This window comes from Lontra canadensis, unplaced genomic scaffold (assembly GCF_010015895.1).
Source record: "Lontra canadensis isolate GAN:19392208 unplaced genomic scaffold, GSC_riverotter_1.0 scaffold36, whole genome shotgun sequence".
Taxonomy (NCBI): Eukaryota; Metazoa; Chordata; class Mammalia; order Carnivora; family Mustelidae; genus Lontra; species Lontra canadensis.
In genome coordinates, this window is record NW_022631030.1 from 18112796 (window position 1) to 18140138 (window position 27343).

The 27343-nt window shown below is 50.1% G+C and overlaps 1 protein-coding gene across 2 annotated transcripts in view; it reads right to left on the reverse strand.

The window, feature by feature from the left end:
• The window catches only part of B3GAT1 (beta-1,3-glucuronyltransferase 1), a 29914-nt gene extending 13709 nt beyond the window's left edge, over positions 1–16205 (reverse strand). The window contains exon 1 of one of the 2 annotated variants that reach the window (XM_032868986.1): positions 16061–16205. The gene's annotated coding sequence lies outside the window, so the exon portion shown is untranslated. The remainder of the gene's footprint in view (positions 1–16060) is intronic. The other variant, XM_032868985.1, reaches the window with a different exon arrangement.
• Between the last annotated feature and the right edge of the window lie 11138 nt (positions 16206–27343).

Here is a 27343-nt window from a genome sequence, read left to right on the forward strand (position 1 = left end):
ATGGAGTCTTTTGAGAGCATTCAACTTAGTTTTCATAGAGACAACACATTTATTTCTTTGCAATATTTGGTTCCTATAATATCCTATGATGGTGACAGCAAGCATGACCATTGTAAACAGGCTGGGAGCAATCATTATGGCCTCTCTGTAAGCAAGCGGCTCAGCTGGTACAAGCCGGAGTGGGCTGCCAGAGGGAAGGTCCGGCATCATGCTTCCACAGGCAGCCATTCCTGTGCTTTACAGATGGGGTGGAGAACATCAGTTATGTGCAGTCAGTCGAGGAAAGGCTGGTTAAGAGAGCTTCTGCTTCATGTGTGAGGGGAAAAAGCTGTCCTCTGTCATCTGGGAGCCTGAGACACTGGGGCTGATGAGGCAGATGCTGAGGCCTCCCCACACAGAGGCACAGCCAGCCTGACTGGTCTGGGCCCAGAAGGAGGGGGTGGGTGGGTGGGTGGAGAGAGCTAGGGCAGCCAGAGTGGCTAGGGAAGGCACCAGGCCTTTGAGCATGGGAGCAGGGATGTGGCAACAGGAGGCAGAGAGAGGGGAAATTTTAAAAGAAGATAGTGGGAGGGATGCTGGTCAAGGCTCTATCTAGCATTATCCTTTAGCCCCAGACAGCGCACCTCTCAAAGAGAGGCACAGACTTTGTCCCTGAGACCCGCAGGAGCCCCTAATGGGATCAAGGGATTAGTATTGATTCTGCTGCCACTGCTCAGGAAAAGCCCCATGCCAGAGCTAATCAGCGCCTGGGCCAGTCAATCCATACTTCATTAACCCAGCCCCAGTCTTCTGCCCCACCACCCGGTCCCGGCTACCCCCACTCTCCATCCCCCAACCTGGCCCTGGCTTCCAGCCACCAGCTCCTGCTGGGGAAGGGGCAGCACACAGGCATTGGACACTCATTGGGGGAGTGTCCAAGGAGCTGCAGTGAGCAGGCTTCCTGCTCCTCTTCTTCCTCTCTTGTCCCCATGACCTCAGAAAAAGTGAAGTGAGGTCCTGTGGGACACCTGGTCGGGACTGTAAGCCTTCCTTGTAACAGCCTAATGCTGGGCCAACAGGATTCATCTTCCTTTGATCTTCACAACAGCCCTGTGAGGAAGGCAGGAAAACTGTATCCCCATTTTATCTTCAAGGGAACGGAGGCTTAGATGGGCTGTGTGACTGGCCCAGGGCTGAGTCGGCTGCTGGCAGAGCTCCCACTCAGGCCTTTGGACTCTGAATCAGCGTGCCACCCCCCCCCAGGTCCATGCTGCTTGCCTCACTACAGACCTGGTGCTTGCCTCCTGCCTCCCCCACCTGGCACTTCTGCCCCAGGGATGGCTTCCTGAGCTTGCTGGGGCCCACCACTGGCCTGCCGTCCTGGTGGTCAGGCCAAGGGCCCCAGGGAGGAGCCCCCTCATCCTGCCTTCATGGTGCATCACTGAGAAGAGGAAGATCCAGGCCCTGGGGAGGTCTTTGTCTTGCCTCGGGGCCCAGCCACTGCTGGCTTTGGCTCCTGGGTACTTCTGAAAGGAAGGATGGCATGGATTCCAGATCTTCCCCCATCTTGTCCCTTTCTAGCTAGGAAAACCAATGCAAGGGCTTGGGCAGAAAGAAGAGCTCGTTCATTTCAGGCTTGGCATAAAGCATACTCTTACGCTTTGGTTTTCTTCCAGCCCAGCAGTGTCAGAAAATGCAACTTATGGTTTGTTTCTTTTAGGTAACTCCTTTGTTTTTCCTTTTGGTTTTTCTGAAACAGCCTTTGGATTCAGTTTGGATTACAATTCAGTAAGAAATAAAAATTGGGGTTTGGTTTCGTGTGGTACTTTGCCAGGCCAAGTCCATTCTGGTTCATTGCATAATAAGAGATGGTCCCCAGTGGGTTTCACTGAAGTTCCTTGAATTGTGTAGCTTGTGGGCTTCAGGCAGGGAGGTGTCCACACATCCCAGAGCCTCCTCCAGGCAGGAGGCCCTTAGAGAAAAAAAAAAAAAAAGCTTTATTTTGTGGGGACATCGGTTGCTACTCTCAGTTGGGGCCTGCAGAGGCTGGGGCCCAAGCACACAGATGACCAGCTTGTTCCCTCAAGAGTGGGGACAGCAGGGAGGGCACAGTGGCCTGGGAGACAGCCTGTTGAAGGACACGGGCCTGATGGAGGGTTGTGGAGAGTTGGGCAGTGGCCCAAGGCCCGTGGGGCACCCTCGTTCAGAGCAAGCCTATGGCAGGATGTGAGGGCTGAAAGCAGAGGGCTGGGTGGGCAAGACGGTCAGCAGGGATGCCCTGGTCACCAGCAGGACAGTGGAGAGTCCCAGTCTGGCAAACAGCAGCATATGGCTGCTCGGCCCTTGCCTGCATGCTGGGGGAGAGCCGGGAGGGTCATGCCTAGCTTTGGAGTTTATGGGACAGGGAAGCAGTCCCTGCAAAGTGCCGTGCAGCCCAGTTTCTGGCACGGCATTTGGCTGGGGCCTTGGGGCCAGGAGAGGGCTCTGGGCCTGCAAAGTGCCAACGCCCTCACCTCCTTTGCCCTCCTTGCTTGTTCTCTTTCCATATTCATCCCAGGCCCATTCCGGCAGCCATGCCAACTTTTTGAAAGGAAGGTCACTGCTCCTGAGTGCCTTCATTTTCTTCCGCTATCTAACTAGTTATCATACACTCAGCCGCTTAAAGTGACCCTCATCTACTCTCTTCAGTTTCTGTGACTCAGGAGCCCAGGAATGCACAGCCCAGGGGCCCCCAAGCCTGCACTGTACTGGCTGGGCTGCATTATTCTCTGGAGGGCTCACCTGGGAGGAACCTACTTCCAAACTCAGGCTGTTGGCAGAGTCCTCTACCTTTCAGGCATGGGAATGAGTGTCACTCTTCCTGCTCCTAGAGGCTGCCCTCAGCTCCTAGAGACTGCTCCAAGTTTCTTGCCATACAGGTTTCTCCAATATAGCCACTTACTCCATTGAGCCAGCAAGGGGAGAATCTAGAGCCACTGAACTAACAAGACAGAGTCCTACACACTTATGGGAATGATAGCCCATCACTGCTACCACGTTCTACTGTGAGAGGCTGGTCACAGGTGTCATGCACACCAAAGGGGAGGAGTTCATCCAAAGGCAAGAACAATAGGAGTCAGCATCAGGGGACACCTTAGAGTCTGTCTATCAAAACAAGGAGGTCAGATCCCCACCTGACCTTCAGCTCCTGTCTGGCCCCCATAGCTGCTGAGGGTGACAGCAGGGTCTAACCACAGTCACAGTCTTCTGTTGCCTCCCTTCCATCTTCCTCTGCTCTCCTCTGCCCAGCAAAGTGCCATACAGTTGGATATTGAAGCAGTGGGGAGCCTGCGCCTGGAGCCTGAGAGCCCTGGGCACAACAGTAGAGTCCTTCCTCCTCTGCTCTGTGACTTAGACAAAGTGACCTCTCTGGGTCTTGGTTTTTCCAACTATAAAACAGGAATAAAAACAGTATTTCCCTCACTAGCGTTTTTAGGGTGATGAAGCAAAATCCATATAAACTATCTGACACAGGATTGGTGCCAATAAGAGAAGCAGTTACAATTGCCAACCTTGTAGCCCTGGAAAGGGCCCGAGATGGTTCTGCTTGGCCTTGCTTCCCTCCAACTCCCTCCAGCTGAACTTCTGGCTGCTGGAAGGCAGGGTGGAAACCACAAGCTCTGAAAGCCCTGTATCACCCCTAAAGGAGGAGACAGTGAGGACAGGTGGCTGGGCTAGGCAGAAGGGACATCTCCCTGTCTCAAGGGCTGATCTTGGCCTTCTACAGTATGGGGCCATTGAGAAGTACCTTTGATTTCTCCAGCCTCAGGTTCCCCATCCAGCGTGGAACTGTTGTCTCTTTCATTGTCTGGCATATTCCACTGTGACCTCAAATACAACATGACTAAGATTTGAGTATCATCTTTCCTCCTAGAGTAGCTCCCCATCCCTTCCTTCTGTCATTCATCTTCAGCCAGTCCTAGGAATGCCCTAGATCCCTCCCCCTCTTTGCATCAGCTGGGGCTTAACACCTTTGGCCTGGCCTGCCCCTAGGCCTTGGGGCACATCCCTCTGATGCAGGTCCAGATCATATCTTTTGCTCCCCTAGCCACGTACTGTGATCTTTCTTCAGATTCCAGCTCACTGCCTGGGCCCTCCCCCCTTACTGACTTGCTCACACTCAAAACTTTTTGTCTCTCCTGCTAACTGCAACTTACTTAGCTTGGCGTTCAAAGCTCTTTACCATGTGGCCCAGTCTAGCTGAAACAGAAACAGAAACAGAAACTCTTCTGTTTCCTATCTATCTCCTACCCAGAGCAGTCTCTGACCCTCTACCATCCAGAGCCTTCTCCTCTCCCTGCAGCAAACTTGGGAAAGCTCTGGAAGCAGGTAAACCTGCTTGGTTCATTTAGATGGTAACTGCTCTTTCCTAACTAGGGCCAGCATCTGGGCCAGCCCCAAGGACAGAGATCTTGATTTAGAGTCAAGATGTCCTGAGAGCAAGCCAGGCCTGGCCCTCACAAATTAGCATCCCCCCTATTTCCTTCCATCTGCAACTATGCTTCTTCACCTTGGCCTCTGACCCCTGCTGTCCCTCTTGCTAGAACCTCTGCCATCATCCCATATGGTAGGAGAGGGTCCTACACAGGTCCTTGCCTTGTGGAAGTCTGAGTACAGTTCAGTGTTTGGTGTCCTCTTGCCTCTTACTCAGCACCATCTCTACACTACACAACTGGGGAAGGTGACTGAGGCCTCCTGCTCCACATCCTCCTGGCTGTGGAAAATTTGTCATTTCACTAAGGAGAATAGCCAGGCTGAGTCTCCCATTTGAATAAGTCATCAAGGCTGTGCCAGCAAACTCTGGAGCCCCCCTTCAGAGTGATTTCACAGGGCAGCGGCTCACTTCACACACAGGTGCACACAGTTTGGTGCTCACAGCCAGCACCCCATCTGAATGAGTGCACATGTGTTCATGGGCACATGCAAGCACACCCTCGGCTGGGTTTGGTTATTGCTTCTGAGCTCCGTTGGAGAATCCCATGATTGGGTCTGTGCTCAACTGAAGGATTACCTCATGTGCCCTTGGCCTCCAGTGGCCTCAGATCCCAGAACACAGATATAGACAGGCCAATTCCCTTTCTCTGTGGGGCTGTGGGTAGGGGCAGCCTCCCCTAGAAACTACTGGGAACACAACTCAGTACTGATTTGCAACTTCCCAAATGATTTCACATTGGTCATCTCATTTAATCAATAAATCCTTGTAATTCCAAAGCTTTATTGATGCTTTGCAGATGAAGAAATTGAGGCACAAGGGGGCTGAATGTCCGGGCATCCTGGGTCCAGTCTGACAGCAGCCCAGCCTCACCCCTGCCTGAGACCTGCTCCCTGAGTGGCAGTGGCCCTCTTCTCTGCTCCTCTTTCTCCTGGTCCAAGCTCCCTGCAGGCTGCCGCTGGGGGGCACTCACCCACCTCTGTGCTGGGCTGGGTGGAAACTAGGGCTCCTCCTCCTGGTCTTTGAGCCCATGCTGGGCATCTGTGCTTCAGTCCCGCCCCTTGGCCCTGTCCATCAGAATAGGTGGGGCCATATATTTTACTATCCAAACCCGGGCCTTCCAGACTGTGATGATGAGTCAGTGCATCAACAATAGGCACGTTCAGGGACTGGCCTGGGCACACTGGGTAACGGTCCCCTAACTGGAGCCCACTGTCACCCATTTTGTGGCACCCAGTCATGGGAATGAATGCCGGGTGTAGACTGAGTCCTTCTCCCCTCTGCCTACTCCCCAAATCGGTCTTCACCCCAGCAAAGGATCAACACACTTGGTTTGTGCCGTGAGCAAATCCAGAACGGCTCTTCTGCCCTCTGCATTATGAGCTCTGGGAGCACTGGGGTTCTCACTGCTGCTGGGAACACCTCCCCATATCCTCTGCCTGCCCTGGCCTCGCCTCACCCCCTTGGAGACATAGGAGCAGAACTGGCAATGTCTGTTACCCTAGCACAGGTCAAGGCCACACGAAGATACAGTAGTCCTGCCTTGAATCCCACGTTTATAGCAAAATCCTCTTCAGCCTTTCAGCTCAGCTTGCTGCAACACTTGATCTGTGAAAGGTATGGGGCAGTTTGGGACACAAGGTGGGGTCTTGCCTCAATGTGGCAAACATCCATGGGGTCAAGACACCACAAACACCTGCCTGGCTGAGAGGGAGTGAGGGGAGTGAGTAGGAGTGGAAGGCTCAGCAGATTCTGATGTAAGATGAACAGCAGGGGCCAGTGGGGGAGGACACGCAAACTGACAGTTGCTAGTGGAACAGTGGTATCAAGGGCCATGCAGGCTGCTGTATGACCCTCCTTTTCTGCCAGGCTGCCTAAGCAGTAGGGGGCGGCCTGCTACCTGCTGAGGCTGAGGTTAGGGTACAGTCCAGAACCCAGAAAAACTGTAGTATCCTAGCCTCCTGGGGTCTGATTGCTGGGAGGACACAGCCCTCATGTCATCAGCACTTGACTACAGAGGAGGCCCAGGGAGGATGAGACAAGCCCAGTGCTGGGATAGGTAGGTGCCAAGCACTGGCTCCAGTGAGGGCCCATAGGATGGAGCAGGGAACAGGTCATAATGACTGAACTGGCAACCCACTAGACCCTTGCAGATTGGTGGGCAGGGCACGTGACCAGGGCCTGGGGGACTGGAACGAAGCAGGCCAGGTAGCCCAGTGGGTCTGGCCCAGGAACGAGGGTCCATGACAAGGGTGGGCTGGGATAGCCATACAGAGCCTCCTGGACTGTGGGTGAGGGTGGGATTCAGACATCTTGTGGAGAAGGCGTGAGCAGCCAATGTTATTCTGTCCCCACAGTACTGTCCTTCCTGCTTCATACTGTCCAGGCTGCTCTCTGCCTCAGTTTCCTTTGGTGCTGATGTTGTGCAGTTCTGGGTGAGGGTGCGGACTAGGTGAGGCCATCCTGAGCCCTATGCCCTCAGCCTGCCTTTCCTGCTTTGAAGCCTTTCCTGGCCATGCTCTTTCCCAGGCCTGAGCACTCAATGTCCATGAAAGCAAGGTCCAGCTCTGGAAACTTCTGTGCTTGTTGGTTTTCATGTTTGTCTCCAGTTCCTGGGCCATGGATTCCTCTGGGGGCACCAGGCCTTACTTACCTCTGGATCCCTTCATAGGGTCCAGGCCCTGACACAAAGCAAAAATTGCACTGATATCCCTGTGACTCAATTTCCTTATCTGTAACTCTTACTGACCTATTTTTGGGATCAAGTGAGGGGACTATGGAAAATATCCAGCGAGAGGCCTACACACGATGAGTACTAAAAATGTTAGATAATGTAATGTAAAATAGTAATTACAACTTCTTTTAAGATTCAGCTAAATCCAAGTGCCTAAAAGAGAAGGGGAAGAGAGAGGGAGCATCTCAGTTCCTTCCTCTCCGGTCAGCACAATCGGCCTCTGGGACAGCGTTTCTAGCAGATTCCTCCCTCTAAGGATGAGGCTGTGCTGAGAACGGCCCCCACAGAAAGCAGGCACATGGGCACACAGCAGGATAATAAAGAGAGGTGCCTGCCTGCTGTGGCCCAGAGAAGGCAGACTGGCCCGGGGAGAGGCCATGCCTAGGAAACCTAGCACTCAGGCCCTGTTCTGATCTCCGGGCTAGGCTGACCCCTCTGGCAGGCTCTTCGTAGTTTACCAAGCTCTTTCACGTACAGCTGCCCAGCGTTGTCTCTCAGTACAGCTCCCTTGGGAAGGCACTGCTTCCTTTGTTCCTTTTTTACAGATTCAGAAGCCGAGCACAGAACTGAAAGGCTGTGCCAGGAGTAGACAGCCGGGCCTGTCCTGGTGTTGGGACACTTCCCTGTGTTGCCCCCACCACGTCAGCCCAGGTTTCTGCCCAACTCTCTGAGACACACGCTCAGGGAAGGACTGGGGATTTCAGGTCAGATGCCCCTTCTTCTCTTCTGTCTCCAGAGATGTCAGGACTTGGAGACTCTAGCAGCCTTGGGGCTGTGAGCTGACCATCAGCAAGGGGCTGGTGCTATTGATCCCTGAGGCCTGTCATCGCTGCCCTTTCTCCCCTGGAAGCAGGCCAGGTTCCTGGAAAGCTTCATCTCCCCCCTTGGAGGCTGCCCAATTTCCTCTGTTACTTCTGCCATATCCCTTCGATCCCTCCTGGCATTAGCTCATCCTATTGCCTGGGTGGAGACTAGTTAAGGGAAGGCATTGAAGGTGGAGGGGGGAGTGTGGCGAGCCCAGCCTCAGCAGGCTTGTGAGTGTAGAGTGGGCAGCGTGTGCCCTCCCCACCATGGGCAGGCTGGCATGAGTGTGATGAATGGTGGATCCCTAAATCTCAGTCCCCCAGACGGTAGATTATGCTGACACTATCTTTGTGTTTTACAGGCTGTGTGTTATACTGCCAGCAGCAGGGGGGCTACAGATCACCAAGAAGGAGCCTGCACAGTGCAAAGGCAGGTGGTAAGGCAGGCTTGCAACATACATAGGGGCTCTCTGGGATCACCAAGGGCTCCTGCCCCCAGGGAAGAGCTCTGGGGAGCACGGGACAGATTTATTTCTCAGGGTCCTGAGAAGGTGGCAGGTAGGGAGGGGTCTGGGACAGGGTGTTGGCCTTACCTCCCTGGCAGGTACCTCTGCCTGGAATATTTTTCTCCATACTGTTCCTCAAGGAACAATTCCCCACTTGACCTTCCACGACTGGGCCAGGTACATTTCTCCTGGGGAATGCCTCACAGGGGCTGGGCACTGAGGTGGCTCTGTCAGCACTGGGCAGTGAAGGGAGCAACCAGAGGTCCAAAAAATACACCCTTCTCTTCAAATAAAATGGATCTCTCTCCTCTCTGTGCTCCTATGATGCTTGTCATATAGGTTAACTCAGAGCACAGAGGTATCTGCTGGGCTCTTATACTGAGACACCCCCTGAATGGGAAGGTCAAGTGGGGAGAACCACCATTATCAAGCACTTCTTGCTCCATGGCCTGGCACCAAAGAACTGGTCAACTGTCTGACCAGATAAACAAAATGCAGTGTACATGTACAATGGAGTAGTACTCCGCCTGAGAAAGGAAGGGATCCTGAGCGACACTGCAATATGGATGAGCCTTGAGGACACTATGCTAAATGAAAGACGCCAATCACAGAAGAACAGATATTGTACGGCGCCATTTACCTGAGTTATCGGAAGGAGTCAACTCAGAAACAGAAGGTAGAACAGTGCTTACCTGGGGCCGAGGGAAGGAGAAGTGGAGAACTGCAGTTTAACGAATATACTTTCCAATTTGCAAGATGAAAAAGTTATGGAGATAGACGGCTGACGATATGAATGTACTTAATACCGCTGAACACGGAGAAATGGCTCAGCTGGTAAGTTTCATGTTATGTGTGTTTCTTGTTTTACTGCTCACACCAAAAAGAACTGGTTGTCCAGGAGGTCTGGTTAGATCTGCCAACAATGACACATCCCTTAGGGCCTGCATACTAGGCAGGGAGAGGGGATGGTGGGTCAGAGGGCTTTCCTGGCAGCAGGGCTGGAGTGGGCCCCTGTGTTTTAGTCCCAAGTGGGGCTGCTGGGTGCACCTGCCTGGTGGCTGTCACGGGGGAGTGCTGCCATGAGGAAACATGCACAGAGAACCCTACAGAGGTTCCAGAGGTGCTGCTACGACCGAGCGAGGTGTGGTGGAGGAGTGTGTGCACACATGAATGCAGACACACATGCACACATGCACACACTCACACATAGAGCAGCCTGCTGTGTTGCCCAGTCATGGGGCCTGGGGAGGGACAGAGAAGCTGGGGCATTTGTTTCCAGAGAGAGAGAGATTTATGAGTGGGAGAAGAAGTTTGTATCTACAAGTGATGAGTTAGGCTAATAACACTTCAGCTTAAGTTCAAAAGCTCTGATGGAAAAAGAAAATAACGTGCCCAGAGGCTTTACATTCACCTAAGCAGGCTGGGGTGGGAGAAAGCTGCTGCCCTGGAGTAAGGATTCTGCAGCCCCAGGGGGAGTGCTGGCCGGCCATTGCTTTGGAATCTAGGGTGGTCCTTCCTGGTCTGTGTTCTGTGTATGAAGGGGGTAGAGGAGAAGAGAGCATGAAGTAGTGAGTGGGAGAAATAAATATGTGCCCAGGATGGCCACAGAGAAGAGGCGTCTCCTTGAAAAGCCTCATGTGGTCTGCTCACCCTGACTGTATTATCTTATTAACTACGCCTTCCAGGGGACAGGGTGCTAACATCTCCAGAAGTCAGCACTTATCTATCTCTAAGGGCATCAGGATGCTGGTGATGGGGAGGTGGGTTGAGAAAGATGCCTTGATATCCTTAGGCTTCAGAACACATCCCATAGGACATCCCCAATCAGCCAATAGGGACCCAGAAGCTTCGGGTCTGGGTTGAGCTGGAGCCAGGTGGCCCCAGAACCTCAGTGTCAAGCCATGGAGGGCCCCTGATGGCTCTCTCAGACTGATGATTTCCAGGCTGAACTTATTCCTTTGGTCAGAGTGTACATGGACATACAGTAGCAGGTTAATGATTCACTGATTTAATTAAAGTTTTCTATGTATTTTTAACACATTGCCTGTGGCCGGAAGGATCTGACCTTCCCTGGGGTCCTGTCAGAGATAGTTTAGGTTTGTCTTCTTGGGCCAGTTGTCAGAGGAGGGGAGAGAAGACTTGTCCCAGACTGGATGAAAGGAGCCCTGGGGTTCAAGTGTCAGCCTCTTACCCCATGCCCCGGGTGAGGCAACTCCTGCTTCCCTGTTGTGCATCTCTGTCCTGCCGAAAGGACAGGCAGCCTAACAGAGAGGGAGAAGTAGGGAGTTGGGAGACTGAGGTCACAGTCTAGGAAAAGGCACTACAGTGCTGTGTGACCTGAGATAGGCCTGGAACCTCTCTGGGCATTGGTTTTCTTACCTATAAAAAGAAGGAATCAACCCAGAGTCACAGAATCCAAATTCTGTGCAAAGCCTTATAGCCCAGATAGTCTTCAGTGTTCATCCAATAGTTTGTGGCTACACATGGCAAATTCTTGCTTCTCAGACACATTTCCTTTACCAAGGTAAGTGGTATAATTCAGGTGGGGCAATGTTCACATGATTCACACTCCTCATATTTTAGATGAGGAAGATGAGGTTCTACAAGATTCTGTCACATGGTGAGCTGCTGACACAGCTGTGACGAGTCACTGGGTCAGCCAGCCGATTTTTACATCCTGTCCAGCCAAGGGCCTTGCTCCCTCCTGGCCTCTTTCCACTGTTGAGCCCAGGGCAGCGGCCTCCTAGCTTTCCTTCCCTCCAGACCAAGGAGGGGGTGAGCCCAGGCAAGAGCCACGCCCCACCCCCCGCCGCCAGTTGTTTCTTTCCCCACTCAACAAGATGCTGGAGGCAGCTGGGACCTCATTTGCCCCCTTTATTTCGAACTTATGGAGGCTTAGGAAATGCTTTTTTTTTTTTGGCGAGAGTGGTTCCAATAAAAAGAGATCTTAAGTTGTATCCACTTCCAGAAATGTTAGCCCTGCTTATCCAGAAGTATCGTGGGCAAAGGAAGACATTACTCATCTCAGTGCATCTCATCGGGGCAGTGGTGAGGGGTTACTATCTGGCACATTCCCATCACAGGTGAGGAAACTGAGGTTCAGGGAGCAAGGTCACAGGCTGATGACTGACAGTCCCAGCACCTGGCATCATGCTGGCATAAAGTGTGTTGTTCATTAAGTGTTTGTTAAGTGAATTGTTAAATAAATGAATAATAGAAATTGCTAGGCAAAGCACTTACTATTGCTTTCTCTGAGTGATTATCATGATTAACCGTAATGACTCATTCTCTTCTCATAAACACCCTGGGATTATCCCCATTTTAGAGATGAGAAATCTGAGGCACCAAAAGGATAAGTAATGAATGTCCCAAGGCTACATGGTTATTAAGTAGCAAAGCCGCATTTGAGTTTAGCCAGTCAGGCTCCAGAGCCCATTCTCTTAGCCACCTTGCTAAACCATCCATGTCGAGTCTAGAATGGCACTTTCAGTAGAACTTCCTGTGATGCTCGGAATGTTCTGTATCTGTGCTGTCCAATATGGTGGCCACTGGCTCTCAAAATATGGCTGGTATGAATGGAAGACTGCCCACCATGGGAGGGAAAGCAGCTCACCCCACATCTAGTGTTGGGCTATAGAGGTTTTTGAATGATGGTCAGATGAATAGCCCAGGGTGTTGAGCCTAAAGAGACTCATGGCCTCAGAGGCCCAATTGCCTAACCGCCTCATAAGGAAAAAAGCAAGATGGAGAGAAGAAGAAGGAGAGAGAAAGGATGAGCTCAGCCACACCTAGCCAGTCAGGGAGGACTGGCCGAACCAGGCTCCCAACCTCAGGTCTGGTCCTATATTTCCACTCCAAATAATCCAGACCATGCTGTCTTATCTCTGCTCCTTCCAGCCTTCTTCCCATCATAAAGAAATAAGAACAGCTCACAGTTCACACATACAAGAAGAAGCCCTGCCCGTGCCTCTAATACTTTGTGAGATACGTAGCCCTGTGGGCAAGGTTTATCCCTAAATCCAGTCAACTCTTGGTGATTCAGACTGAAACTCTCCACTTTTGGGCTTATTGGTGGCAAAGCCCTAATCCCTGCCAGGCACTTGGCTGGGAGGCTGCCTGCCCTGCTGTCAGCTGGTGTGCGCAGGGAGCGCAGACTCATTTTAATATTGGCTGGAGCTGAACCTCATTAGAAAAGTAAATTTGCTGTAGCTGCAAAAAAAAAAAAAAAAAAAGCAACCCACATAACCCTTCCAAAAGCTAAATAAAAACTTCTGATTTTGGATTATTTGATGCCTTATGTTCCCAGCACTGGCCCAGGGCCTAGAACACAGTAGGTGCTCAGTCAACATCTATGGAAGTGAAAGGAATTTTGAGTGACATCTGTCCACCTTGCCATTTTTCAGCATGGATAATAAGAGGTCACAGAGCTAGAGTTCTTCTAAGTTGCATAAATTGTTTTATGAAATCACTAGCTGATGAATTGGAACAATTACACTGACCACTAATTAGACATGAAAACACTGCAGTTGCTGTTGTTCCAAGAAGACATAAGAGTGTCCTTGCAACAGAGGCACATCCCAGGTGGGCCTGGGGAAGGCCTAGAGTCTGGAGGAGTGGCAAAGCAGACGGGGTGGAGTGGCGTGGGAGAATGGAGAGACTATAACCATCCCAGTGTAACTGGTTCCATGGTTGGCCAGAGAATTGCTACTCCAAATTCTAGAGCCATCCAGATCCTGGAAGAATGTGGGGGAGGGTATATAAAATAAGTACATGAATTAACATTTATCTGGCACTTCACCTAAAAACAGCCTGGTGAGATGAGGCTTCCTCAGGTTAGGTTTTTAGGAAACCAGGGCTTAGAGGGCTCAGTTTTTCCCAAAGTCCACTAAATTGGTCATGGAGGGCCCCCCAGACCTGGCTGAGAGCCTGTGCCCTGCACTGCACTACTTCCATACCCCATCCCCCCAGCCCAATGTTCTTCTGCAGGGTCTCCAAATGTCTTGTCTGGAGGCCTGGGGCATCATGAAAGAGGCTTTTCTTTTCCTTCTTCCCAGAGCCAGTCTCTCCAGAGTCCACACCCTTCCCCACTCCATGCATCCCAGTTTGAGGAGGGGTAGTGGGGCAGGGGCCAGGAGACGGGGGAAGCCCTCAGCACTGGGGGATGAGCCTGGGCAAGAAGGTCTTCCTGAAGACACTGATCCAACAGCCAGCCCTCTTCTGCCTTTAAGCATCCCTCTGAACCTTCCCTCACATTCTTCGGAGGCCTGGAAAGGGCCTTCCTCAGGAGACTGTCCGACAGCTCCTTTGAGGACCCCTCCACCCTGCCCTGGTGGATGACTGCTGGTACTGTGGAGCTTGGGAGGGCCCTGGACTGGCCCCAACAGCACCACTGGGCAAGCCACAGCTCTGCCTCTGGGCCCCCCCCACACCATCGTTCTGTGAGCACGCTTCTGTGTCTTTGTCTGTTGTCTCAGGCTGGCTCCACTGCCTGCCTCAGACTCTCGGATTCCTTCTCTTCCTGAGCCCTGCCTAGCTTCTCTTCCAGTGTCAGCAGACAGGAGCTCTCAGGCATCTCTAGGCCTGCTCATTCCTCTTTCCTAGGCAAATTGAACCAACGAGCTCCCCTATCTTTGAGCCTGACTCCCAATCAGCTCATCCTTCTGCACTTCTCACACTTGCAAAGCTCCTGTCCTACCTCCTCACCTTATACTTCACAACAAGTACAGCCGACTTGTTCCCCTCACCCCTCAATCTACTGTGGGTAAATCCAGGTCTATCCAGATGCCAGAGATAGGGAACTGAGCTACCCCCTCCCCCCATGCTCCTCTGGAGCCCCTGGTCTCTGCTGCAGGCTCCAATCCTGTCGTTGGAGCTGTCCCACCTCAGTGATTTACCTGCCCCATGCTTCAGGTAGACCAGTTAGTGCCTGCTCACCCAGAAACCTATATGCATATATTCAATCCAGCAGATATGAACTTCCAACATGCCTGAAAACAGAGTGATTTCCAAGCATCTAGGATCAGGTAGAGAAAAAGGCACAGCAAACCACATGGTTCCTGGGCTGAATGAGGCACAAATTCATTAACCCTCCCTATTCCATTAACCTTGGCAAGCTTTCTTGTTCCCACCAAAAGGGGCAGAAGGAAATGGCAACTCCAGAACCTTTGGGTGTGCTGGACACAGACTTGGCAGAGTGGACAGTTTTTTTGAGGGTCTCATGGGAAGGGTCTTTATTCCATATGAATGGGGAACTTGTTGTTTGGTCCAGTAAGGCCAATAATGGTCACCAGTTAATCAAGTTCTGGGAGGAAATGTCTCAGTCTCTTTGGTGGCTATTGGCAGAGGTAGGGTGACATGGGGCACAGAAGACAAATCTTAGAAAACACTAGAGCATCAGTCCTGTGAAGCCACACACCCCCACAACCCCCAACTTAAGAAGCTGTGTGCTTCCCATTTCCAAACAAACACATAATAACGTCACAGTGCTATTACACACTAGGACATTCACACCCAATCCTTTTACAGTGCAAGCCACGGAACCCAAACAGGTCCCAATGCTTCCTCTATCCAGATTGGTACTCATACAGATAGAGCTGCCCCACCAGCATAGGGCTAGCAACTGTCAGCAGAGGTCCCCTTCAGAGTCCTGTGTATTGGAAATCCCTGGAATCCTTTAGCTCCAGCTTCTACAAGAATTCATCAGAATAGTTCATGGCTGATGGTAGGCCTGGCTGGGTGGAGGTAGGGGAAGGGGAGGCTAGTCAAGATTGTTTATGTATTCATATGTGTGTGGGGGAAGGGGTGTCTCTTGACCTAAGCTGCCTGGTACCAGGCTGTCACCTCCTTTCTCTGGCACTGTGAGATCCTATGGCTTTCTCCTTTCTTCTATCCTGCCTTACCTATTAGCTTCCTTTTCTAAAGTTTTACGCTCTGACTTCAGAAGAATCAGGATGTCAGGTGCACCGGGGTGGGTGGTGAACTTGGTCATGCCTCCTTCCTGGCTACAGTGATGGGCCCAAGAGCCCTTTGCCACCCTTACCACCTTCTAGCCCCTCAGACTCTCCAGTAGAGTGGCAGAGGCTGGGTTCCCCGAAGAGAGTTAACTTGCCAAGACCTGCGGCTATAGAGCGACTGGGAATGGCTGATGCGGAGCAAGGGTGCGGCGGGTGTGCTACCCCTGACTCCTCCGCGAGACCAGGAACCACCTGCTGAGGTGGAAAGGGGAGCAAGAGCTCAGAGCCTGGGCCAGTTGTTGGAAGCTGCCGAGAACCAGCTCTCTCTCCTCTTAAGGCCGGCCCGGAGGAGGGCAGGCACCACCGGGGTTTTGTTTCGCAGCCCCTCGGCCGCAGCGCCTCCCAGCCCCGGCCCGGTTCCCGGCCCCTTTCCAGCTGCCCCCGCTGCGCGCGCGAGCGCGCGCGCGCACATACACACACAGACACAGACACAGACACACAGACACACACACACACACACACGCGCACGGGAGGACATGGCGTGGGTACTGATGGGGACGCATAAAGGGACTCTTTGCGTTGTGGCAGCGCGCGGGGGGCGCGGGGGCACTGACCTGCGGTGGCGAGTCCGGATCGACCCCGGCGCGGTCCATGGCGGGCGGCGGGCCCTATGCGCCGTCCCCGGCGCCCCTCGGCTGCTGCCCTGGGCCGCGCGCACCTCCCTCCCCGGGGGCTTTCGGGCTCCGGGCCCCTGGGGGCCACTTCATAGCCGCGGGGTCCGCGCGCCCGCCCGCCCGCCGCCCCGGCCCGGCTCCTGGGCTCAGAGAGGCTGCAGCCGGAGCCTGGGAGCGCGCGGGAGGGCGCAGGCTGGGAGACAGGAGGTGGGGGAGTAGGGGCGGGGGAGGCACAGGGGACGGGGTGGGGGAAGCAAGGGGGGCAGGCCCGGGGGGCGGCGAGGGGGGAGGCGCGGGGCGGCCGGAGCCGAGCCGACCCGGCGGGCGCGGAGTCCCCTCGGCGGCAGCGGATGCTCCGGTGCAGCCGCGGCTCTGACAGCGCCTGCTGCCCCGCCCCCACCCCTCGCTCCCCGCCCCCACTCTCCCCGCTCCCGCCCCCGAGCGCGCGCTAGCTGCCGGCGGGACCCGCGCCGCTAATGGGCGGTACCAACCTCGCCAGCCAAGGCGGGGGGCGCGAGGAGGAGGGGGCGACCCCCCCCGTGATTGGTATCGCCCCCCCCCCCCCGCCCCCTACACACAAGACCTCCCCAGACTAGGCGGCTCTGGTTTGAGGCGCTACAGCAGGGGCTGCGGGGGCGGAGTGGGGGGGTTGGCGAGCACACCGGGCCTCGGCTCTCTAGAGTTAAAGCTCTCCCGGCCCGTTGCCTGCACCCCCATCCCACCCCGCCTCCATCCTGGCTGTTCCTGGCGCCCAGCTTGGCAGCCTTTCTCAAAGGGTGATTGTTTCCGGGCTGGGCAGTTGGGGGGCGGTTCTTTGGGACGGGGAGGCAGAGCTGGGGAGTGGGGAGGGTGCGGCTCCCTGCTTGGCTTCAGGCACCCAGGAGCAGGAGATAGCTGGTGGGGGTGGGTGGTGCCTGCCTGGATACAGGGCTAAGTGTGGTAGAGATGGGGGTCCTCAGGCACCGGCCAACAGAATGGCCCCATCTGTTGGCACTGCTGCCTTGTCGAAGGGCATGTCCAGCTGCTGAGGGTTAGCCTCCACTCCCCCTCCCACAGTGCCTTGGACATTCCGAAGAGAAAGCTGGGAGGCAATGCGTAGGGTAGAGAGCGAGCTGGGAAAGAAGGAGCAGAGATGTAGAGAAGGGGGCTAGTAGGCTATCCAGTAATTTCCCAGGGCTCCCTGGGCAAAGATGCCCCTGCATGTTTCCTGCTTGTGTGTGTTGGGTGGGCTGGGGGTGTGTGTAACCAGGGAGTCCTTGCGTAGGCACATGTGTGTGCATGTATGTATGGGGTACAGATACAGCCATGGCAGGTAGCTAGCTATGGAGATACTTACAAATGCTCTTGTGTCAAGTTGCCAGAGACTTAGAAGCTATTCTTATAAATGTTTTAAAGGTTTTGTACACCCAGGCTTGTCTTCCTGGACACCTGTAGTCAGGGCCACCCTGTGTTCTCTTCACAGCCCCAGCAGAGGTCAGTTCCTGTAGCTGGGGTTCTAGTCACAGCAGGGCCAGAGGATGTCAGTGTTTTTTAGGAACTCTAACTCTCCCACAAGGTCTGATGCCTTCTTGCTTCCACCAACCCTAGACCCACTGTCAGGCATTGCTGAGTCAAAGTAGTACCACCAGGCAGTTTTTCTATGTACCCTGGGCTGATTCTGAGAAGCAGAATCCCTTCCCCTTCCCCCACCGCCTTCCTGACCCTGGTCACTACCCAGCCAGGCCCTGCCCTGCTCCTTACCTGAGTATGTGTGGTGGGTGGAGGATGGGATAGGGACAAGGGCTTCAGAATTAGCTACTTTGGTCAAGATCTTGAGATGAGGAAGGGGCCTCATCATCCATACCATCTCACAGATATTTGAAAATGTAATTACTGTCTCTGAGGACAGCTGTCCCACTCTCTTATTCCCTCCTATTCTCTCTTCCTTAACTGTTTAACAGCTCTCCTTGCCATCAGGGAAGTTCTTCTGAGTACCTTCTGCTATAGCACAGGATCATTTCTTCATTCTCTTAGTGATGTATGAATTACAGCAATCCCTACTCTATTTTCTCTTTCCCCTATTTTAATAACTCTTGCACCTTAGACTCTGCTAAAAGAAACTTTTCAGAGATCAAGTTTTCCTTGTCCTCACATTCTACTTCCCCACCGCACCAACTGGAGCAGGAAAGGGAAGATCAAGAGAGTGCAGAGGAGGGACATGGCCATGAGTTTGCATGGAGTACAAACTGTCCGTCTCCCCAGTTAAAGCCGCTGGTCCTGGATATACAATCACCAAATAGTAGGGTAGAAATACCCTTGTAGAGTTTCTGGTTCTAGCCCATCATTTTATAAACAAGGGGACTGAAGCCCACAGAGGATATCAGGATCAGCAATGTGTGGACTATGTGAGGCTATGACAGGGGTTACATCCATTTTGCCATCAATTCCCCCAGGATAGGGCACAGCCTCCTGTGGTAAGCTCAGGCAATGAAGAGCTTCAGGCTGACTGTGAAGACACTACCTGGGTGACTGGGTAGTCAGTCCTTCACAGCCATTCTTTTCCGTAATAAAACCAGGTGTTAGACTAAGTGGTCATCAGTCCCATCTGGTCCTGAGGGGCTGTGGCCAGTTGGACACTGTCTGCAGGTGTTCTCGGCTGCTCTTCCTTTCACTAAGGGGAGGCTAACCAGATGGAACAGGATGGGTGGTGAGCTTCACGAACCTCACTATTGTTATAAGAACAATAGTGATAATAAAACCCCTTTCTAGGGACCTGTCTTGCAATTTAGCCCCAGGCTCTGTTTACAGAATTTTTTAATATTAATATTTAGAGCCAACTTAAAACAATAATGTGGGATTAAAATTAGCATGATAAGCCTCAGTGAAGAGAAAACAGCCTGCCATTAGTTTCAGTGGGAAGTTTTGGCAATACCCCAAGTGCGTGAACACATATAAATACACAAACAGCTATATAGATACAAAATGTTCACACAGAGGCAGATACACATGCAGACATACACAACTCTCCTATTCCTGGAGTGCATTTATGCATGCATGCAGATGTGCATACCTGAAAACCCACACAGATAGACATATATGTGCACACACACACACACACACCAGACCCCACAGGGTGGTTGGGGCTACAATGATTGCCTTCTACTCTCTTCTCTGTTCTCCTGCTTGGCCTCTGCAGATCTGTGGAAACCCTTCCCTTCCACATCTGGATTTAGTGCAACCCACGATTTAAGCCCTTGTTCCAAACATCTGGAGCAGCCCCTGAATCTCCCTGAATGATTGATCTTCCTCTTCCCCCTCTTCCTTGCCAGAAGTAAGTGAGCCCCTCTTCTTAAAGGCCCCCAAAGCCCACCACCAAAATGTTTAGTATGCAGAGTCTGAGTCTGTCCTCTGGGACAAGCTGTTATGTGTTTATTGTGTAGTTAAACAGGATGGGAGCCCTGTCCCCACTTTGGTCCTGGCCCAGCTCCTGTAATCTGACTCCCAGAAGGATTCCAGAAAACCATCATCTGCAATGCAAAACCCAAAAAACATCTGGGAGGGTCTGTAGGCTTTCTCCAAATCACCTGTGCCCTAATTTACTATGAATAGCAATTAGTTTACTCTTATCAGTTAATTGTTCCCCTTGTGGGTTCCCTCTGCCTCTGCAGACCTCTCTTTCGGCAAGAGATTTGGCCTTCCCCTGGTTTATAATTGTACTTCCTTTTCTGACCACCCTTCCTCCTCAGCTCACCAACCGCCCCAAAGAGGTAACAGAAAGCAGCTGAGCTGCTCTTTGCCTATTTGGGATCCAGGGCTGGGCTTCATTGTCTAGTTGTTGAGGCCCCCCTTTTGATGTGGAAGTCCTGGTCCAGGAAGATTCTTCCCACCTACCACATGCTGCATGTGCTCACCTGTTATTGCAGCCCCTCCCTCACCAGAGTGAGGGAGTTGAGAGGATAGAGCAGTTGGGGTGAATTCCCCAGGGCCCCGGAACCTCTGACAGGCACACATGACTTGTTCCTGCAATGACTTTCACTGGGTGTGTGTGCGTGTGTTGTTTTGGGTGGTTGAGCTCATGGCCCAGAGAGAGAAAGGAGAGGAAAACTTCAAGCTCTTCTCCTTTATCAGGAGGCCTCTGGTCATCTTTGGATTTTGAACATTCTCATTTCCCCATAAAAAATTGGAAATGGTCCTTTGGTCTCCAGGACTCTCAGCCCTCCCACTCCCCCTTCTCCCTCCCTTCCTTTCCAGCACAGACATCATTCTTCCTGAGCTACAGTGAGGAGGCTGACCCTGGCCTTCTCAAAACCCTGCATCTATGGGGAAGGTTCAGTTGTATGGCTTTAGATGCCTAAAGGGATCTGTTTTTTAAATTCCAGTATAGTTAGCATACAGTTTTATATTAGTTTCAGGTATACAATACAGTATTCACCAATTCTGTTCATTACTCAGTGTTCATCAGGATAAGTGTACTCTTTTTTTTTTCCCCAAAGATTTTATCTATTCATTTGAGACAGAGAGACAGAGAGAGAGAGAGAAAGAGAGAGAGGGACAGAGAGAGAGAATGAGCAGTGGGGAGAGGCAGACTCCCTGAAGAGCCAGGAGCCCATTCCAGGATGTGGGGCTCCATTCCAGAACTTGGCGATCATGACCTGAGCCAAAGGCAGATGCTTAACCATCTGAGGTACTCAGGAGTCCCTGGATAAGTGTACATTTAGTCCCCTTCTCTTACTTCATCCATACCTGCTCCACCGCCCCTCTGGTAACCATGTTCTGTATAGTTAAGAGTCTGTTTCTTCATTTATCTCTTTTTTCTTTGTTGGTTTTCTTAAATTCCACATATTAGTGAAATCATATGGTGTTTGTCTCTTTCTGACTTTTTTTAAAAGATTATTTATTTATTTATTTGACAGACAGAGATCACAAGTAGGCAGAGAGGCAGGCAGAGAGAGAGGAGGAAGCAGGCTCCCTGCCGAGCAGAGAGCCCGATGCGGGGCTCGATCCCAGGATCCCGGGATCATGACCTGAGCCGAAGGCAGAGGCTTTGACCCACTGAGCCACCCAGGGGCCCCTGATTGACTTTTTTTTTTAAAACTTGTTATTATACTCTCTAGATTCATCCATGTTGTTGCAAATGGGAAGATTTCATTCTTTTTTTTTAACAACTGAGTAATATTCCATTAAATATATACACCACATCCTTATCCACTCACCTATCAATGGACACTTGGGCTGCTTCCATAATTTGGCTATTATAAATAATGCTGCAATAAATTAAGGGTGCATATTTCCTTTAGAATTAGTGTTTTTATATTCTTTGGGTAAATATCTAATAGTACAATTACTGGACGATAGGGTAGTTCTATTTTTAACTTTTGGGGGAAACTTCACACTGTTTTCCACAGTGGCTGCATTAGTTTGCCTTCCCACCAACAGTGCACAAGGGTTCCTTTTTCTCTACATCTTCACCAACATAAAGTGATCTCTCCCACTACTCCCTAACTATTCCCCAGAATCCATTCCTCCCAAGTCCCTCTAGAACTCCTTATGACTGGGCCTGGGTCAGTCACAGTGAGACCTAAGGGCTCCCTCAGTTCCTCCAAGAGTCTGCTTTGGTCCTGCTGTCCTCATCCTGCAGCTTCTCCTGCCTGAGCCTCCTCAGGAAGTAAGCTGCCTTTCTCTCAATGCCATCACATCTTCTCTAGGCTTCTGTGGAGGTTCTTATTCATGCATGCATGCTTTCATTTGTTCAACAGATATTCTGAGTCTATTCTAAGCTCCTCTTATGCCACACTCTGTTCTAGGCACCAGGATAGAGATAATGGATGTTGCAGTAAATAACAGCAATGAGAAAAGTTAACTTTCACTGGGCTCCTTATTTGTACGAGGCAATGTTTGAATTCTTTGTGTGCGTTAAAAAATTTCATGACATTTGTTTATGAGGCACTGTTAACGATAAGGTTCTATTATAAATTGCATTTTATAGGTCAGGAATCCAGGGCATAGTATTTAGGTAATTTAATCAAGGTCACATGTTCAGTGAGTGACAAAGTTGGCATTTGGTAAAAGCAGTCTAATTCTAGAACTCATACTGTTCATCATCCCAGTATACCTCAGGAGCTTATATGGTAGGGGTATAATAGACAGGCAAATATGCTAAATAAACACAGATGTTGAATAAGATATAAGAAGGAAATCACATGACAAAGAGCTAGGGAGAATCTTGGGAGGGGCTTTTTACATTGGAGGATCCGGGAAAGCCTCTGTCAAAAGGTCAAATTTGAGCTATAACTTGCAGGGTGGTAGGGCCAATTGCATGCAAGGCTGGAGACCTGGGGCTCAGTCATAGAGAACAGCAACAGGCAAAGTCAGGAGACAGGAAAAGACTCCATATGCTTGAGAAACAAGAACAAGGTAAGTGAGGCTGGAGTGTGGAGAGTAAGCAGAGAGCAATGTAAAGTGAGAAGAACATTCCCTTTCAGAGTTTGAGGATTTGTGTGCATGACTGACCTCCTTTACAAGTGTCTTTTAGAGAGGAGTTGTTAATAAATATGATTGATGTAGTTGCTTAATTTCCTGCCTAGACTCCCCTCCACAGCCAGGTTGATGGGCTGACATCTTAGACCTTCAGTGTTAGCAGAGCTTTTGCAGAAGTGACTTCCTCCTCCTGAGCTGCTCTCACCTTCTTTTTGAATTTGAAAAACATAAAGAAGGACTTAGAGTCTATCCTTATGGATGCTTTGATTTCATTCATTCATTCATTCATTCATCTCAGTTTCTGGGAGGCTGCTCTGTCCCAGGACCTCTAGTAGGTGCTGAAAAATAGAGAAATAAAAGATTTGGCTCCTGTTTCAGTCTGGCAGTCCTCTCAAACCTGGGGTTTCTGTGTTTTGATTATTCTGCTTTTCCCCATGTGCCCTACCACTGGATTCTTCTGAAAGAAAGAAGAGGAATGGGTTGTTTGGAGGGCAGGCTGAGACCTGGGCAAGGCTGCTGACCAGGACAAAATGTAGGAGGGACAGAGAGGAGAAGCACTGGGCAATGACCTCCAAAATTTTTCTTATTGTCCACGATGCTTGGTATCATGACTTCTTTTGGATAAGAGAGGAAGGAAAGGAAGCCGTAACAGTTGTAGGTGAAATTCAGACTTCATTTAATGAGTTTTGATCAGGCATAATCTGAAAAAAAAAATGTTTGGGATTAAAAGGTTTGAGAAATCTTTTTTTTTGTGCTCAGTGTATCACACACACACACCTCTCTCCTCCCTCTCCAGATTCCTTAGGCCTGTGAATTTCCTTTCCCTTCCCTTCACTTCCTTTTCTTTCCCTTTCCTTTCTTTCCTTTCCTTTCTTTTTTCCCCTTTATTTTCTTCTTTTTAATTTCTCTACCCTCCTCTCTCTTCTTTTCTTTCATGGAGCCATGTGAGGAGGGGATACTCAGAATCAGTGGGCACTGATGCTCGTTGCCCAAACTGCATGTAGCCTGATCTATGTGTTATGGAAGATGGGAAAAGAGGGAACTCACACTAAACACTCTCTGACAGCCTCATTGATCATGGGAAGCTGAGGGACTGAGGAATACATCCCTTCTGGTTTTGTCAAACAAGCAAAAATTCTGTTGGGATTTCTGGGCAGCAAAGAGAAGGTATGGACATATGAGTGGAAAGGGTGCTGAATGTTGAGTGTCAAGCTTTTCCTCAGACTTTGGTAAGAAATGGTGGAGGCAAGGCCACTTCAAAGCCTGAACATTACTCAGCAGAAGGCTGTTCAGTGAGATCCCCAAGATGCCAGTCTTGAACCTCCTGCTCTGATGATTAGCCCTTAGGCCACTGTGGCTGCTCACCAGGTATCCCACCCACAGATGCCTGCTCCCAGCCATGTAACTGGGAAAACTGCCTTTCATCTGATGACTACTTCCTGGCTGCATGCATTCAGTGTCTCTGTAGGGGAACTGGTGATCTGTCCTCACATAGCCTATTGATGGATATGGGGCTAAGGAGTTAGGGAGAGTTCTAATAGGACCCTCTGGGTTAGAGCACACATCTAATAGTTCTAATTCTCCAGCTCTGATTTTCTGCAAATGGATGGTCATTTTGGGCTTTCTGGTCTCTAATCCCTCATTCAGCAAAGCAAACACCCTAAATCCTCAATAACGTAGGTTTTACTGTCTCATACACACACACACACATACACACACACACACACACACACACACACACACATATCTATGTTTCAGCACCGAGGCCAGCGCCACTCATGAGCGGCATATGTTCTCGCATCTGGATGTAAGCAATATTAGGACTCTGGAAGCCCAACTTGTGCTTGGCAGGACGGCATCACATTGTGGGAGCCAGGCTGACATCCACATAAAACCCAGTTTCCAGGCCCTGTAGCTCTGTTTCTTTGAAAAAGACAGAATCTTCTTTAAAATGACTGCTAGATAAGGCATAGAGTAGAAACAACATATTTGGGGACTAACTGGAAAAGGTTAAGAGGGCCCATGTTGCAAATGAGGGGGCTGACCTAGATCAGGGATGGCAAATCAATTTTATTTTGCACGTCAATTTCATTGAATTTGGTTGTAGATGTGTGAAGTGTTATGTGAAGTGTTCTGAAACTACATCTGTGGTAAGCAGGACAGTGTGCTATGACCCATTAGTGATTTTGCCTTGAGTGGGTGGTAGGATATAGGGAAGGCCATTTCTGCTAAGTAGGTGATATCTAAAATCCTTTTGACTTCTGGGATTATATGTCTTTAAAAATCAGTTTCTATGTGTTCTTTTCTTTTAGCTCTTCCTTAAAAAAAAATCCACTCCTTTGTTCACCCATTTAACTAACATTTACTGAGGGCCTGCTAGGTGCTTGTCTTGGGCAGTACATGTTACTTACCTTCAGTGAGCTTGCAGTCTAATAAGGAAAAGGGACAACTAAGGAGATACAGCATAGTGGATAAAGACAAATTCTATGTAACTGATGCCACGTTTTTGGTGTAGTGAAGTTATAATGAAGTCCTGGCACAAAGGATGTCCAAAATCAAAATACACTCCTTTCAACACACTGCTGGCCCAACTGGCAGAATTTGAAAGCAGGCTTCCCATGACTTAACTCTGAGGTTGAGAAAAGAGGTCCCAAACTGTGGGTCATCAGTTTGTTGGTAAACCCACCCTGTTAAGTGACACTAACCTATTGATGTAGTGAGGGCAATTGCAGAGTCCTCTCCTAGGCCTAGCCTAGCTATGGTCACCCACAGACCACCTAGTTGAACTCCACAGTTGCTATACAAGGAGGCTCGGCATATTTCCAATTTGAAACCACCTTTAAGACTCCTAAATTTGGGGAGGAAGGAGGACACTGGAGTGTCTTTATTAAGGATTAAGGGGAAGGATGAGAGTGTCTTGGCAGTGAAAGAAATTAGGAAGACCACCAGAGCTGCTGGGATAGGCCATTTTTAATGAACTTGTTCCTTGTTCTCTGGTAAACTACTATCATTTTTGTGAGTTTCAGTAGATTCATTTGTAATAAATCAGGCTTAAGAAAACTTAAACAATGGGAAAGTGTACATTATAGTTTTACAACTAGGCACGCTGAGGCCATGCATGGCAGCAATCCTCCTGCATGCTCAGACTCTCAGCAGGCCTGCAGAACCAGGACGTTACAATAGTCAGGGGCCCCCCTGAGAATGAAAGCTAAAACCCAATCCAGTCATCTCAGTGGTGAATGGTGAATCTTTCTACCTCTCTTGAAGATCCCACAATTAAACAGGCAAAGAAATGTATTTCATAAAATATGTATATTGTTTGCTTTGTATAAAAGCATTTTAATCTCTCTTAGCTCATAGCCAAGATGAGCAATGGAAGAAACAATCTTTCACTGTACATTACAATGAGGCACTGGCTAGCAGTATCTTCTGGGGTGAATACCTAATCATCATTGTCATCATCATTTTTATCACCAGCATCCCTACTATTTATTAGGTAACTGTATAATTTCACATGAGTTCCATGAAAGTTCAGACTGTGACTTTTTCATTAAATCAGCTCTTTTAACTAGCAGTGTTCGGTACCTGCTGGATGTCTAATGAATATCAGATGTCATAAATCTTTATTAAAAACAAATGAATGAGTAAATGAGGTTTCATATAAATTATATTGTTTGTTCTTAAGTATAATTCCATGAGGTGGGTAGAGTAGGTCTCATTACCCACCAATTAGGTATAAGGATACTGAGGCACAGATGGTTGCCTTGTCTTCTTTACCTGGCCCTGTCTTAGGATCTGACCTCGTAGAGGTAATTGTCCTGCTGTGCTCAGGTTTTTTTCCTTGGGTAGAATCTGATCACTAACCTCCCTTCTTGGCCCTGGTTGGGAGCCTCTGTTAGGGGAAGAAAGCAACCCTTAACCCATTTGGCTCCTGTGTTCTGTCAAACCAACCTTACTCCCATGGATAATGGTTCACTGTCAGCCCTAGAGCCTGAGGATCAAATTCTTCATTATTGGATGGAGCTGTCATGCAAGAACAAGTGGACTAAATTGATTGTATTTTCCAAATCATCACCCAGCTTCTAATTCTATCTATGAGTTGGGCTAATTTGAACAAGAATTAGGTTCTAAATTAGGAGCCCAAACCCTTGACCAGGAAGGGAGAAAAGGGTCTTATGTATTTTAGGCAATAAAAGGGTTTTTAGGCCCAGTAGCTTTCCAAGAAAGGGTCTCTGGGAGGGAAGGAAATAATGTACAATCAGGATGGTCCTCTGTCACTTTCCTCTGCCCCATTCTGCTTTCTTCTACACTACATCTGTATTTAGTAATGGTATCTCAAAACCAGCTAAGTAGAGTAGAGAGCTTGTATTCTGGCTCTACTCCCAGATAGAACAAAGGCAATGCGCAGAGGTTACACTTAAAAACCTTATACCTCGGAGTTAGAAGAAATCACAGGCCATCCATCTAAACTACCATAGGATACTCCATTCCCCTGTACAACACCCCAGAGAGGTGTCTTTCCTGTTTCTGTGTTAACCCAATGCTAGAGGTCCCATTACCCTTTAAGACATTCCATTCCATCTTGTCTGTCTCCAAATTAGAAAGTTCTTCCTATTGAAACAGAAATCTGCCTTTTAAAAAGCTCTTTGGCCATGTCCTTTAGAGCAGTGCTTCTCAGACTTTAAAGTATGTGGGAATTTCCTGATTCTGATTGGAATCTGATTAAAATACAGATTCTGATTCAGATACTGATACTTATGCCATGGG